This window comes from Cimex lectularius, unplaced genomic scaffold (assembly GCF_000648675.2).
Source record: "Cimex lectularius strain Harlan isolate CLEC.00 unplaced genomic scaffold, Clec_2.1 scaffold180, whole genome shotgun sequence".
NCBI classification, from domain to species: domain Eukaryota; kingdom Metazoa; phylum Arthropoda; class Insecta; order Hemiptera; family Cimicidae; genus Cimex; species Cimex lectularius.
In genome coordinates this window covers 1,324,557-1,339,759 of record NW_019394226.1, presented here as the reverse complement: position 1 = coordinate 1,339,759, position 15,203 = coordinate 1,324,557, and the positions used below count along the sequence as shown (strand labels likewise).

At 34.9% G+C, this 15,203-nt stretch overlaps 1 protein-coding gene across 1 annotated transcript in view; it reads left to right on the top strand.

The window, feature by feature from the left end:
• The first annotated feature begins 1,495 nt into the window (after nucleotides 1–1,495).
• LOC106668150 (FH2 domain-containing protein 1) overlaps nucleotides 1,496–15,203 on the top strand; it is a 206,152-nt gene continuing 192,444 nt past the window's right edge. The window contains exon 1 of the mRNA XM_014396638.2: nucleotides 1,496–1,659. The gene's annotated coding sequence lies outside the window, so the exon portion shown is untranslated. The remainder of the gene's footprint in view (nucleotides 1,660–15,203) is intronic.

Genomic DNA, 15,203 nt, shown 5'->3' with positions numbered 1-15,203 from the left:
CTTTAATTTTGTAAAAAAGCATGTGAATAGTTTTTGAAGTCTATTTTAAAGTTATTAGAAGAAAGAAATGTGTTTAATTTGTGTGATAGGACGTGAATGGATGGATATGTGCGTTGGTTTGTCTGTTTGATAGAGTTGATGTACTGTTATTAGTGATAGTGTTGAGTTGTAATTGTTGATTATGTGTTTAGGGTAGTGATTGTTATGTAGGATATGTTTCTATATCTTTATGTTCTTGTGGTGAAACGATTCATGGCTCAGGGTAATAATTATGTTAGTAGCCCTTTGGCCATGTTTATTATTGTATGAAGGAGATGGTGTGATGTAAAGTTGAGGTAGCGATTTGTGTTTCTTGGTTTTTGATACCGATCTGTGATTAATGTTCCATCTGGTTGTTTTATCATGAGTGTATCTAGAAATGGTATTTTTTTGTTGTTTCGGATTTCATGTGTAAATTTTAAGCGTGGGTGAAATCTGTTAAGGGAATGTAATATCTATCACACCTGAACGCATCTCACGATTTCTAAATAATTTTTTCCCTGTTTGTTAATTGATTAATTTCAATATGAAATATATTGGGTATTTATGCAATTATAAACCTGGGAGGTCCCTGTTCTAGGTTTTGAAAGGGTTCGACAGACGACCTTCAAGTAAGAACTCTTGCGTTTTGATTTTTGCAAATCATGTAATTTCTTCTAACAAGCATTGTTCTTATTTGTTCAAAAGGATTTCTGTCAGATAAAATTATTATGTTTTTCTGTCTTCATATGTATATTCTCAATGGGCCATCACTGAGAAGAAATTCTGCTAGTTTTGACATGGTCTTCGGCTTGTCTTTTATGATTTATTGTTCATTTTTTCCGCGTCCTTTTGAGCGAAATCATTCCTTTTTTTAAAGCCCAAAACTGGCCAGAAGTTTCTGGGACCGCAGAAAACGTCACTCCGGTTGAGATGAATCGTGTCCTTATGCAACTGTCAAAAATATCTCGTTCAATCATGTGACAAGGATCAATTACTCGGGATCCGGATCGTCGAACCTGTCCGTCGAGATTAATTATTTTCCCCAGGGGTTAACAGTTAGTTTATTTGCGTATTATCCGTTATGACTATTAGAACTAATAAGCGGGGAAATATTTTACGTGGTAAAGAAGTTTTTTTGGGCAAAATGAAAGTGATAATTATATAGTAAGGAATACATTTTGCATTTCACTTTTTACTCTGTAACTACTCCATTTTTCTTATTTTGTTGATTTGCTTATTCGCAAATTTTTTCTCTGAGGAAGTAGGTCAAAGATTTACGAGACGGTTGTCGAAAAAGAAGATCAACTCGGCTTTTGAGGGGTATGGAGGCGATACCGTTTACCGCGACTTGTTTCAAGTCCTTTCGTATGTGTCCTAGGCCCGTCGAGGCGCAAAGCCCGTGCCAAGTCCGAGTGGGGAAAGACGTTGGTGCTTTGAAAATTAAGTGGGGGACCCCCAAGACGTCGAAGGCGTTCAGTCTCCAAGGAAACTTCATTCGCCAGTCTTCGGTGTGGGTGACCGCGTGTCGCCGTGTGTGTTTCGAAAAGCTTTTTTTTGTGCAGTCGGAGAATTTTAGCCGCCGCCTTCCAGCTTTGGCCACTTAGCGGATTATTGGATTTTACACCACCTCTGTTTCATGTAGGCACAACATATTTTCACATATTAGACTTTAAGTAGAATTTCGAATTATCAGCAATAATAATGTTTACGCGAATTATAATGTATTATAGAACATACTATTATTCAAAAGAATAAAAAATAATAATAAAAAAATAATTGCATGGAAATTTGATAACAAATAAATAGCCGACGAATAGCGCGCGAAAACTTTCAAAATATGATCAGGTCCATTAGATCTATAATTTGTGACACAGGATCATTAAAATCATTGGGTGTTTGTGCATTAGTGGATGGTTCAAATCTAAAACAACTTTTTAATGATTATCTCAATTGCTGAGCCTCTCTATAAAATATTCAAAACATGATCGCGTTCGTTAGATATTTGACCCCTAAATCATTGACTATTTGGACTGACTAATAGCCTTTTGCAAATTAAGACTTCCTTAAACCGTTGTTTAAATTGTAAAATGTAAACACTACGACTGAATTTAAAAAAAAATTAAAGTAAATAGCACGATAGGAATTTGATTTAATAAGCGTTTTATTTTGATTAGTCAGTATAATATATTTTAAAAATAGGGATAATAAGGTACTTGCTTATCTTACTTAATGATTAAAAACCGGTAGGGAAGGCTGCTTTTCAGACACGATAAAATTTATTTAAAATTTTGTCATATTCGATTATTTTTTTATTTTTATTTATTTATTTTTATTTTTTTAACAGCCGTTTCTTATATTTTTTTAAATATGTTTATGTTTTACTGTAGAGAATTTCGTTATCGAGGAAAGCCAAAGTTATTGACTTCAGTATTTGTTTTAATTGCAAGCCAACAGCAGTATTTATTTGGAACTTAATCACGCAAGAATTCCACATTGTGTCCAAAATGGGACGGAATTAAATTTTGATTTCACCCAGCTCTCAATAAAAAATGTAATAAAATGTTAAGCGCTCATGAAGCTTGGAGATAGAACTGTAACCGATACCGGCCTCGCTCGGATGACGCTTTTCGATATAAATTCAAAATTTACAAGGAGGAATCCCGAAATATTTTCATAATTACGTGGCAATCTGAGCAAACCTGTTCACTGCTGATAGCCAAAAGTTGTAACTTGACAATACTTTTTAAAAACCTTCACGAAACGCGTTGGATGACGATGAATTAAATCAAAGAAATGTAAGATCGCAAGTAATATGTCACTACAAAGTTTGAAAAGTAGAAAGGACAGAATTTATGTTGTTTTTAAATGCCTAAATAGGAAAATATTGAATATTTTTTACTCTGGCAGAAAAACTGTTTGCACTAAATTTTATGTTCATCTGAACCAGAAAACAAATTAGAATAAAATTCATGCACAAAAAATTTAATAATATAAGAAATATATTGAAAGAAAGATCTAATAGCAGGTTCTTTGTAGCCACGAACTAAAAAGATCTATTGAAATTTATTGACTACGTGCTTCTGGATCGGATGGAGAGAATTATCCTCGGAAATTATAAGATTTTATTCGTACACCGTTCTTCTCTGTAATCTACTTTTCGCTCTGTAATTAAAAGATGGAAAATGATTCGTAAATTAGAGAAAGTAAATTGATTGAAAGTGAACCAGCTGAGTGGTGTAGAGTGAATTCAGAAAGGACGCGTTCATTTTACGGCCGAATAAAATTTCTAGTTCGATTCAAATATCAGTAAAGTAACTTTGAAGCTTAATACAAGATTTCGGAATTGTTTTGAATTTTATTCTAGCTAAGTGTAAATCACCGCTGTATTTTGACAATGTACAAAAAAAGAGTTTTAGTGAGGTATTTTGTTTGATAAAACTAAAATCGAAGGTACAGAAATGGCGAAACTATTGACAGACCGAAACAGCGAAAATAGGCGGACTAGAGTAATACGAAACAACCAAAATGCATACAAAAAGCTATTTATTCATTTATAAAATTGGTAAACAGTATAAATATAATGTATAACCTTTTATAAATATAATACATCGTATTCTCTAGGCTTAAAGTGCTTTGAGTCATTAAAAAAACATCAAAATAAAAGATCAAACTGGCTTAATAATTTTTAGGCGTAAACCTTTTACAAATTGCAGGAAACCGTAATAACTAACTTCGGTCAAGTTGAGATATATGTAAGTATAAGTAAAATGTATAAGTGTGTTTTTTTTTATGTGTTATTTATCCTCTGATGTCACATATAATGAACAAATGCCAGGGGGAAGACAGCAAGGAAAACTCAAAACTTGTAGTCACGCTTTCGGCCTATTTCAAGCTTCATCAGGACTACAATTTATAATTTAATTTAAAACAAATAGCAACAAAATTAACAAAAATACAGTCTTTATGGTCATCAGAGAAAAAACAACAAGAAAATGAAAATAATTTTTTTTATGCTATTTGTTCTAATTTAAGTTGTCCTGATGAAGGGATTTGGCCGAAAGCTTGACTACAATTTTTGTGTTTCCCTAGGCTTCCTACACGGTACTTGTACATCGTATTAACATGTAGAAGCGTATCTGGCAGAACAAAACAGCGAGGGTAGGCGGACCAGGAGGATCAGAAACAACCAAACTACATCAATATAACTAATATATAAATAGAACATTCACAGTAATGATCTAACGTCATATTAGCGTGAGGTATTTTAAATATGACAATTTGCCCCCTTATCAATACAAAAACTTACTCTTCGTTTGATCTTTTATCAATAAAATTGTAGTTAAGGGACTATTTTTTTAATGTTTGTGATTTAACGCTATCATGAAAAAGTCTTTTATTATTAACTTCATTAGAGTTCGTGGTCCGATTGACTGAATAACATTTTTCAATTAATTAATCTTTATATAAGGCACTGGTTGAGATAAAAAAGTCAGTGTCACGAGCGGGATTCGAACCCACGACCCTCGGCTAAATACGCCGCTGCTCTACCACTTGAGCTATCGATCCACTCGGCACCAACTTCCCATCTCAACCCCACCGTTCGTTGGTTCGAATCCCGCTTGTGACATTGACTTTTTTTATCTGAACCAATGCCTTATATAAAGATTAATTAATTGAAAAATTATTATTAACATTCATTCATGTAATAATTAATATTATTTAATGGATGAAGTTTTAAGAATCAACAAAGGTTGAGATTCTTTCTAGTTCATTATGAACAGTGTAGAATAATTCGACAATTTATTCTGAAATACCATATACTATCTAGAATAATTCCTGTGAAATAGTTATTTATGGTTTAAGTTTTATCCAATTAGTTCAGAATTTGGACTAATTAATTCAAAAATTGAAAGCAGAAAGGAAACGTTTTGGACATAAATTCCAATAGGAAATTTTAACATCATACAATTTAATTTCAAATATACATTATTCACGTCGAGCGTGCGGTGACTCTTTTTGTAAATTTGATTTATATCAAGATTCCTTTCTCGTGAAATTTAATTATTATACGAAATGGCTCAAACATCCAGCTGAGATTGGCAAAAGGTAGAATTATGCGCCCACACACACACACACACACACACACACACACACACACACACGTCGTAGAATTTCTAGGCCGGTCGGGTTTTCAGTCAAGAAAAACACCTCGTTCTTTGAGAATAACGCATGGCACAATTTGCTAAAATTAAATCCTCCGTTTTGCCTTTACGTCTATATAGACAATTAACTCATAAAATTCGATATTCCAAAATATTTATGCCATATTGAAGTAAAATAACATAGGAATTGTAGTAAATAAAGTATGGAGTTCATCATAGCCTACAAAGCATACACAATAATACATAATTATCTTAGTTTTTCTTTATTCCTCTATGTTCTCAACTTTGAACAACAGCGGCATATATCTTGCACGCTTTTGAACATTATTTCTGCTATGGTTGCAAAAATACTGTACTCAGTAGTTAAAATATTTTTTCAGAATTTTTGTTTACTTTAAATTGCATATACTTTATTTTTATATTTATAATGGGAACCGAAGGACTCTTATTTTCTAATTGTTTTTGCTTCTTTTTTAATATGTCGTGTGTTTTTGTTCAATATATATTTTTTTATTTTAAAATTGTTAGATTTTGATTTAAAATTTATGAAACTATACAGGGTGAATTGCTACTCGTGCTACAAACTTCTCCAGTAGATTCTTCACCCTAAAATGAACAAAAAAGTTCATATTGTCCATGGTCCGATTCTCAACCATTTCAGAGTAATTTCGCTTTTTATCGATTTTGAAAGATATCACGTCCTGGCGTCGGAAAATCGTGATATCTTTTAATCTAAACATTTCTCTGAAAATCTAATAGCACCGTTGAAATTCCCGTTAATTTTTCAATAAGAAGATGACGGTGGCAAAATGTTTGGGCTAATTTTTTGTGTTTTATTTCAGCCAGAACTACAAAAAGAGTGGAAAATTGTGTAAATCGGAAAGTGTATAAAGTAATCCAGAGTTTCTAATTTTAGTCTCAGAAGGCAGCAAATTTGAGGAAAACTACCTGATTTAATAACGCTTCCAACGCACTCGTCATTTTCTTATTTAGTGGTTGTGAGACCAAGATGTTGATGACAAAAAGAGAAAAAATGGTGGTTCAAGGATTGCTAATGTTTGAGAGTGACTTGCTACTCGTGCTACAAACTTCACCAGTAGATTCTTGACCCTAAAATGAACAAAAAAGTTCATATTGACCATGGTCCGATTCTCAACCATTTCAGAGTAATTTCGCTTTTTATCGATTTTGAAAGATATCACGTCCTGGCGTCGGAAAATCGTGATATCTTTTAATCTAAACATTTCTCTTAAAATCTATAAGCACCGTTGAAATCCCCGTTAATTTTTCAATAAGAAGATGAAGGTGGCAAAACGTTTGGGTCTTTCTTCCTTGACCTTCTAGCTGTTTGTAAACTTCTTAAGCATTACATACTAAATGGGCATTAAATTAAATTAAAAAATTTCAATGGAATTATGATTTTGATTCTCTCTAAAAATTAACGGGGATTTCAACGGTGCTTATAGATTTTAAGAGAAATGTTTAGATTAAAAGATATCACGATTTTCCGACGCCAGGACGTGATATCTTTCAAAATCGATAAAAAGCGAAATTACTCTGAAATGGTTGAGAATCGGACCATGGACAATATGAACTTTTTTGTTCATTTTAGGGTGAAGAATCTACTGGAGAAGTTTGTAGCACGAGTAGCAATTCACCCTGTATAGTAAAATACAAGAAATGACAGTTTTAAAGAGGAATAAAATCAGTCTAATTTTATACAAAACCGTTGACATATGTCGACATCTCGACTCGGGTGTCAAATATTAAATCGACGTTACCGCCCGTCTATTTGAACAGATCGCACTTGTAACGGTTGTAAAGGTAATCGTAAATGAAAGTGGGAGCTAGAAGGTGGAAGCCAGGAAAGAAGTGCAAGTAGGTGCCCCTCGCTATTCGGAGAGGCCTTGAGTGACACCCACATCCATCATCCACCACCTACCATCCCGACGGGAAACGACGTTTCTGATTCCCATTCAGATGGAATAGACGTGGATTTACATTTTCGAACGCACTCGGGGTGAGAAATTGTGCCAAAAGTTCGAATCGGAATCATAAGGCTTTTCAAAAGTCGAACTTTCGATGACTGGGACAGGTGCTTCACATTAATTCGCACGTAACAGATATTCAGAATAGATCATCAAAACAAACATGAAGATAAATGAAATTGTTTTAAAAAATTACAACACAAGCGTCAATAATGTTTCAGTGTCAAAAAATAGCAAAAATTGACCCATGTTCCACATAGAAGTGTAGGTTTAGTAATTACCTTGGCAAGGAGTTTGTTTATTAAATATTATCATTGTTTAAATTGTAATGGAGTCAAGTATACGCACTATCAGGTTCCGTTTTTCTTTTTATCACAGCCCTGACCCATTCTCGCCCTGGAAAAATCAAGATTTGCTTTATTCCATCTTCCTTATAAAGCCGTCTCGATAATTACGAGGCTTTTTATTTCTAAGTGTGAACCAACTATTTTTATAGTTACCAATTGATGCGAGAGCTGGTAGAAAAATTAAAAACTTCAATGTCGCCCTCTTCAAGGACAGAAATGTTTGTTTATTGTTATGACGGAATATCCAGCGCCGCTCCCATATCAATCATTGACTATCATTTTCAAGTTTCATTGTTACAATGATTACAAATATGAAGAATAACAAAACATTGAAATTTTACAAAATGACAATTCCTTGGATCAATTTTAAGAAAATATGAGCCCTATTAGAATCTTTCCATAATCCTGTATACAGTTTACAGTTTAATTTTTGGCGATCATGAAATCAGTCGGGCGGATTTTAGTTAATTCTAGTTTTAATTAGTTTTATTACAACATATCCAGATTTGCCTAAATAAATTTGAATGCTTTTAGAAATTAAATTTGGCAGTTAAACCCTCAATATCATAAACTGAGAACATGATAAGTTACTGTAGTTTGGTCATTTCCAATCATTCTGGTTTCTCATATTCTTTCTAGTTCGGTCGGAAAGACACTTTCGCCATCTTCGGCGGTTGGTCGGTCTGCGTTAAGACCATATTTTTTATGGTTAGTTAACAAGTTGTTGGTCGGTCTATTCGTTCCTCCTAATACACTTGTCCTCGCTGTTTTGGTCTGTCATACGCGTTTTAACAAGTCGCGTTTTAGAATGTGATGTGCCTAAACATATCTTACAGAGCAATTATGTTTTGTTTAATGATGAAGATTGAAGTGGGGTTTTTGTTCTCCAAGCACTGTAGCTGGGCTTATTGTGCATTCCTAGTTCCTTAATTCGGTGCAATTGAATCGATCCTTCTTTTAAGCAGTATAGGTCATTTATTGTCGTTTAAAATTCCTTTCCCTGGATTTCCTTTATACTTCATGTTATGTTTCCATTGAGCGCTTGCTTCGCATAACAAGATGATACGGATGGCTATTTCTTACTCCTCATTGCAATTCCTATAAATTGGATCATCATTTAATAACGCATGTTAGATGTTTTTCCATATGCTATCACTCCTCTGAATTTAACCTTCTCCAACTGTACCAGTTTGCCAGCTTTGGTGTGGGGTTGTTTTAGCGTAAGTTTACTGGTTTAGCGCTCCTTTAGTTTATCTACTTCTCCTTTTGTCTTTTTTTGGGTCCATTCTGTGATAGAGGATTCTCGTTTTGTTTTTGTTATCCTAAGAATAGGTTCAGGGCTTATATATGTTATTGTAGATCCTCCTCTGCCCAGTGTATATGATTGTTCGTTATCCAAAATTCCCTTATGTCCTGGTACTCAAAATATCAACAGGTTGTTGTGTTTTACCGGGTTTTGGATATTTTTGTTGCAATCCCGACGTGTACTTCCCGATTGTGTTCGATTACTCATGTTTTGGACACCAAAATCGACTGATCCGATTTCTTAATTTATTTTGGAGACATCTGTATACTGTATCGTTGTACCTTATGTCCTTTTATTTTAATCTTCTCCTTTGTAGAGTAGGCGATTGAGGGGGTTGATTTTACTGCCCCTGTGATACATAGGTTTGTCAATCTTTATATACTGCCTAATGTTTTGGTGTCTTGCTAGTGCTGAGCTTTGGTCCACCAGATTATGACGTCCGGCTTTAGGACTTAGGCTTAGGACTTGCGACATTACAGCTTGTTCATTGCATTATTACTCTCTTTTATTATGAAATAAAATTGTACAAATTTCATGCTACTACACTATTAGTATTAATTTTTATGTTATTCGATAACTCGCCACACACATGACAAAGGGCCCAAGCCAATTTTCCTAAATTTTGACAAAGAGCAGCCCACGTTGTCTATTTACTACGTGGAACTGTGATAATTACAGTCATGTCCATAAACGGTCCCAGGTAATTTTTTCCATTGAGCAGTTGCTTCACATACGAAGATGATATGGGTGGATAAGTAATCCTACCTCCGAATTTAGCCCTCTAATTGTAGCAGTGAATTTGCCAACATTGGTGAAGTTATTTTACATTTTTAAAATAAGTTTACTGCGTCTATCGCCTTTAGAGTTTATCAACTTCTCCTTTTGTATGATGTTGCTTGATCGTCTTCGTTGGTTCACCTGTCCTTGCTGTTTCGGTTTGACAGACGCGTTTAGCATATTATCATCTTAGGTATAAGGTCTCCTCGAAGACTACATTTACTGAACAATCATGTAATTTCTTGATCGTTCCTTGTTTGCCTTTTCTAGCTAAAACGTTAACATAATCCACAAACCGTTTGAAAATGGTAAAACGCGTATGAGACACAACTAGTCAGAACCTGCGCACCAGGGTCATCAGAAGCCTCATCGCTCTCACAAAACTATTGTATCTCCGTTCTGTACCTACAGCACACCGGTTAGTTCCTTCAAGAAATTTGATTAGTAGGGCCGGCTTCAGCGGTTGAATCTTTTCTAAGGTTATTTTGTACATCCCAAAACACAGTGGTCAGTCAGTTTCCATTGTACTTCTGGGGGAGGATAGTCCTCCTCTCCTGGAAAGTAGAGTCCACTGCCTCTGTTTTTCCCGTCTGTCATTATATCTATTTGGATGGGGACTAGGTGACATGAATTCTGAAAGACAGAAGTAATTAGTGTTTTTTTCTATTTAGTGCACATGTACGGTTTTTTTTTGAACGACAAAGTTCTGATTTGTCCTTTTTACTGCCAGGATTACAGGTTGAAAACTGCCCTTGGGTGTTGTGCGGTAAAGAACCTTGCTGTCACTGTATCCTCGCCAAGGTAGATACAGCATGAAGTATGTTTACCCGGGCCATCCTCATATTTCCCATGTTGTGCTATTATTTTGGAGTAAAAGGAGATGTCTCCTCGCTCAGACGACTCTAAAGGCGATAGACGCAGTAAACTTATTTTAAAAATGTAAAATAACTTCACCAATGTTGGCAAATTCACTGCTACAATTAGAGGGCTAAATTCGGAGGTAGGATTACTTATCCACCCATATTATCTTCGTATGTGAAGCAACTGCTCAATGGAAAAAATTACCTGGGACCGTTTATGGACATGACTGTAATTATCACAGTTCCACGTAGTAAATAGACAACGTGGGCTGCTCTTTGTCAAAATTTAGGAAAATTGGCTTGGGCCCATTGTCATGTGTGTGGCGAGTTATCGAATAAAATAAAAATTAATACTAATAGTGTGCGCAGTAGTTCCCCCTAACTGAGCATTTCTCAATCCAAAAAGCACTTGGAATTATTTTTTAAACCGAAGATCAAAATTATTTTGTCCAATCTCATTAAAAACGGATAGTAGTTAATAATTATTATTGTTCTTTTTGTTGTCTTCAGACGGTTTTAATCCAGATATTGGAGAGACAATCAATTTCATCCACAAGTAAATATTTTTTTATACCACTTTAACTTTAGTTTATGTGAATTAAAATCATTTAACTATAATTACTGACCAATTGAAATTGATCACACCTATAAGGATTGTAGTTGTAGCTATCTCACACTTTATTATGTACATCCTTCTTTTAAGAAACTCGAGTTTTTTACTTCTGAAGGGCGGCCTAAAAACCGAAATATTTTTCATGTCAGATTGCGAATTCTAAATTTTTTCTTAGATCTGTTGTGAAAATAGTTTACACCCACGTCGCGTCCTAGGATGAGGCTAGAACGACAGCTTCTACAACCGGAGGACCTTCCGGAAACCGGTTTCTGCTTGGAGCACTGAACATTCGATTTACATCAAATCGCGTTTTATGTTTTCTCCTCTTTTTTCTCTTTTTATCTTCTTCTTCTTTTTATCTCCAGATGTATTTTTTCGCCGTCCGCACAATTTGTTTCGCTTTATTAACAGCATGCGTTCGGTTTTTTATTAGAAGATTATCTCTGGAAGCATTTCCGTATAAAATCAAATCAGTTCTAATAAAACTAAAATCGCCCACTTCAGCGAAACGAAGATCTTATTTGTTTTTGCTCTGTTTTATAGATACTATTTTTATTATTATTATTTTTCAAATAGCATTAAGTTATAAGCAATTTGAAAGAAATATTCTTATATCACTTAGCCGAAGGGGGGAATGTTTATGTATTATTAATGAGGAACGTACTGTGCTGCCGTTAATGCAAATCGAAATTTCTCGGAGGTCTTGCGTCATTGGAGACGAACACTATCGCGGCTCTGAAAATGCCGCATTGGCCGTCTTGAGTTCGCATTTAATAAAAATACATTCTACGCTTGCAAAGACATTGAGTGTTCATCACGATGATGATTTTGAAGTATTGTCTCCGGCAATAGACGGAGTCATAAAAACCAAAAATAAATTGTTGCCTACAAAAAATGTCGAAAAAATAATCAATAAACTTGATTTGTTTATAGCCCGTTATATCGAGGATTAGGCATCAAAGATAAAGTTTACAATTTCTGCCTCTTTTTGCCTGAGAAGTTTATCGTTATTTATGGTAGGTCAAATGTATAATTTTTTTTAAAATTTATTTATTTTATATATGCCAAACTGATCTTAAACCATTGAGTAACTTTGTCATGGACTAAATTACTACAATGAACCTTTATAGAAAAAGAGATTTCAAAGAAATCCTTTTTTGATGATGAGATGATGTCGGTGAAGTTATGCGGAACCGGTATTAGGTCTTCACTCGAGCTCAAATGCTTTTCGGCATTATACCATTTGAACTGCCCTAAGGTCCTCACTGAAGATGGCGCAATGCCGTATCAATAAGTGACCTAATGCCGGTTCAGAATGAGGTCACTGTCTCACAGACCATCATCACAGATCATAAAAAAAAGGATTTCATTAAAATCTCCCTATTTATAAAAGGATTATTGGAGTAAAAGGTCAAAATAAAATCGCAGTAGATCACTTCATTCCCGGGTTTGTTGAACTATTCAGATACGTTTCGGCATTGCACCATGGGAACTTTTCCTGAGCTCCTCACTGAAGATGGCGCAATGCCGTATCAATAAGTGACCTAATGCCGGTTCAGAATGAAGTCACTGTCTCACAGACCAATACCCGTCATAAAAAAAAGGATTTCATTAAAATCTCCCTATTTATAAAAGGATTATTGGAGTAAAAGGTCAAAATAAAATCGCAGTAGATCACTTCATTCCCGGGTTTGTTGAACTATTCAGATACGTTTCGGCATTGCACCATGGGAACTTTTCCTGAGCTCCTCACTGAAGATGGCGCAATGCCGAAACGCGTTGAGTAGTTCAACAAACCCGCGAGTCAGGACCCAATGACTTAATGCCGGTTCAGCATGAAATCCTTTTTCGATGATATTAGGTGGAACAATATTTAAGTGTTCCAGCGTTCTTGCAAATGGGATCTAGGAGCCAAGTTTATTTTAAATTTGTAAAATAAGATCATTTAACTTAATTTAATAAGATTATTTAACCTAACCATCCCTAACCTCCCTAAAACTAAGATTATTTCTGAAGTTCACAATTATTCTATATCAACAGATTTGCTTGCCTAGGATAAGAAAATAATATACGAGATTAAAATGAGATTTTATACATAAAAAATTATAAAAACAAAAATGAGAAAAAAAGCTTTAAGCACACTTTAAATTTACACGTTTAACTCTTTAATAACATTTTTGGAGGGCAGTTAACAATTCATAATTCCTCTGCATTAGATTCAAATTCAACGTTTTCACAACCTGTCAATTAATTATTCTTTGTTTGTAAGGTTTTGGTTGAAACGAAGCAGTGACAATAACTTTTTCATTTCAACCAAGACCTTACATACAAAGAATAATTAATTGAAAGAAGTAATTTGATCAATCAGACTACTAAATATAATGTTATCACAACCAATGAAAAGCTGAATATCGTTCTTTCGGCTACGATTTTATGAAATATTGCATAATTTCTGGTTGTTCTTTCATTATCTCTCGTCAAACAATGAAGTATCAGGCGTGATCCATGTCAGTCTTCATCTCACAGTACACAACACATATTCTTAAACATATACTTCAGATTACTAATACTGTACTTACTTATACTTCAGATTTATGATTTGAGAACCCATCCAGAAGATCCCAAGAAATTACAAATTTGATTTTGATTGTACTTTACATCAAAACCGACGTACTCTATGCTTTGTACTTGAGTAATCACTCCACTTATTCAAAGAATTTAATCCTCTTGAGTCTTCTATGTTGGTGGTTGAATGCCTTCAATTTTAGCTTAAGCCTAAACGAGCATTAGTCCGTAGCTTCTGACCAATTTATGGATAGTCCGATGGACAAACGAGCTGATATGTAATTTATTTTTATTTTATTCTTAACGCTGGGCTATAAGAATTTTTCAAAGCTTGTTATGAGATCTGAGGGACCACCAAGCGTAAAAATTAATATTTCGAAAAAATTCCCGTTAGCGATTCTCGGCCATTTTCTATAAATCTTTTCATCCTGTTATGAATCATTTAAATTGAAGAAGTCTAGTAACTCTTCAAAGTGTATAATTCCAGATTGGAGCGAGTTATAACCGGTCGGCGGTATTAATGTTTTAGAGCTGGTTCGCCTTCTTCCGTCTGACTAGAAGCGTTAAAATGAAAAGTCGAAACATCACCGTATTCCCGATATGGGCAAAAGTATTAATTGTCCCCCTCTTTGAGATTGTTAATATTCCTCGGAGTCTCCCGACCAGGAAGTCTTTGATCTATGCTGGACGCACTCCCTCGTTCGCCCCGTTGCATATATCAACGGGATTCGTTTCGGTTTAATGAGCGACTCGGTTCCACCAATGTTTCTTTATCAACATTAACAAACGTCGTACGATTTAAACAGTCTCGCCGGATCCCAATTTCGATGTTTATATTACAGAATTTCACAATCTTGCACGGTTGTATCGAAACTTGTAATAATAAATAATTTCTAGCCGTTCGCAGATCGTCATAGGGCTTAGGTTCTGAACGGCAATATGCGGCATAATAAAAAAAGATCTACAACAGGCGAAAGAAATCCACCAGTCTTATAAAAAGTGAAGGCGATTGAAACTTCACAGGACTTTGTCCGTGACGCAAGCGCCCTAATTCTCCGAGGCTGGGACCGGGCATATGGCCGTTTTATCATATTGCCGAAGCACAAAGCACAAAGCATTCGACACATTTATTTTCGAACGAAATTGACGAGAATCAAAGGCGAAAATATACACGAGCGAGTTCCTATATGGGGGGATCTGTCCCACATTAGTCCAGAAAGCGTGATTCAGACAATCGTAAAAAGCAACGAGAGTGAGCCGTTAACCCACACTTGCAGTTTCACAAGAATTCTCTTTTATGATGCAGACTTACATATCTTACCATCTCGTATCATTTTTTTAAATCTATATATCAAACGACTTATCTGCCGAAAACAGGCAAGACGACACTGTACTTTTATTTTCCTTCGTTCTTCACTTTTGAAGGTACAACGAAGACACCTTGGCGCGGTTGCGAAATAAACTGCCATAAACGGTAAGGCTGTTTCTCTCTTATGAGCCACAGCCACTCTTAATATTTTACCAAATGCATACAAATCTGTTCTCAATGAACTATTGCATTTTT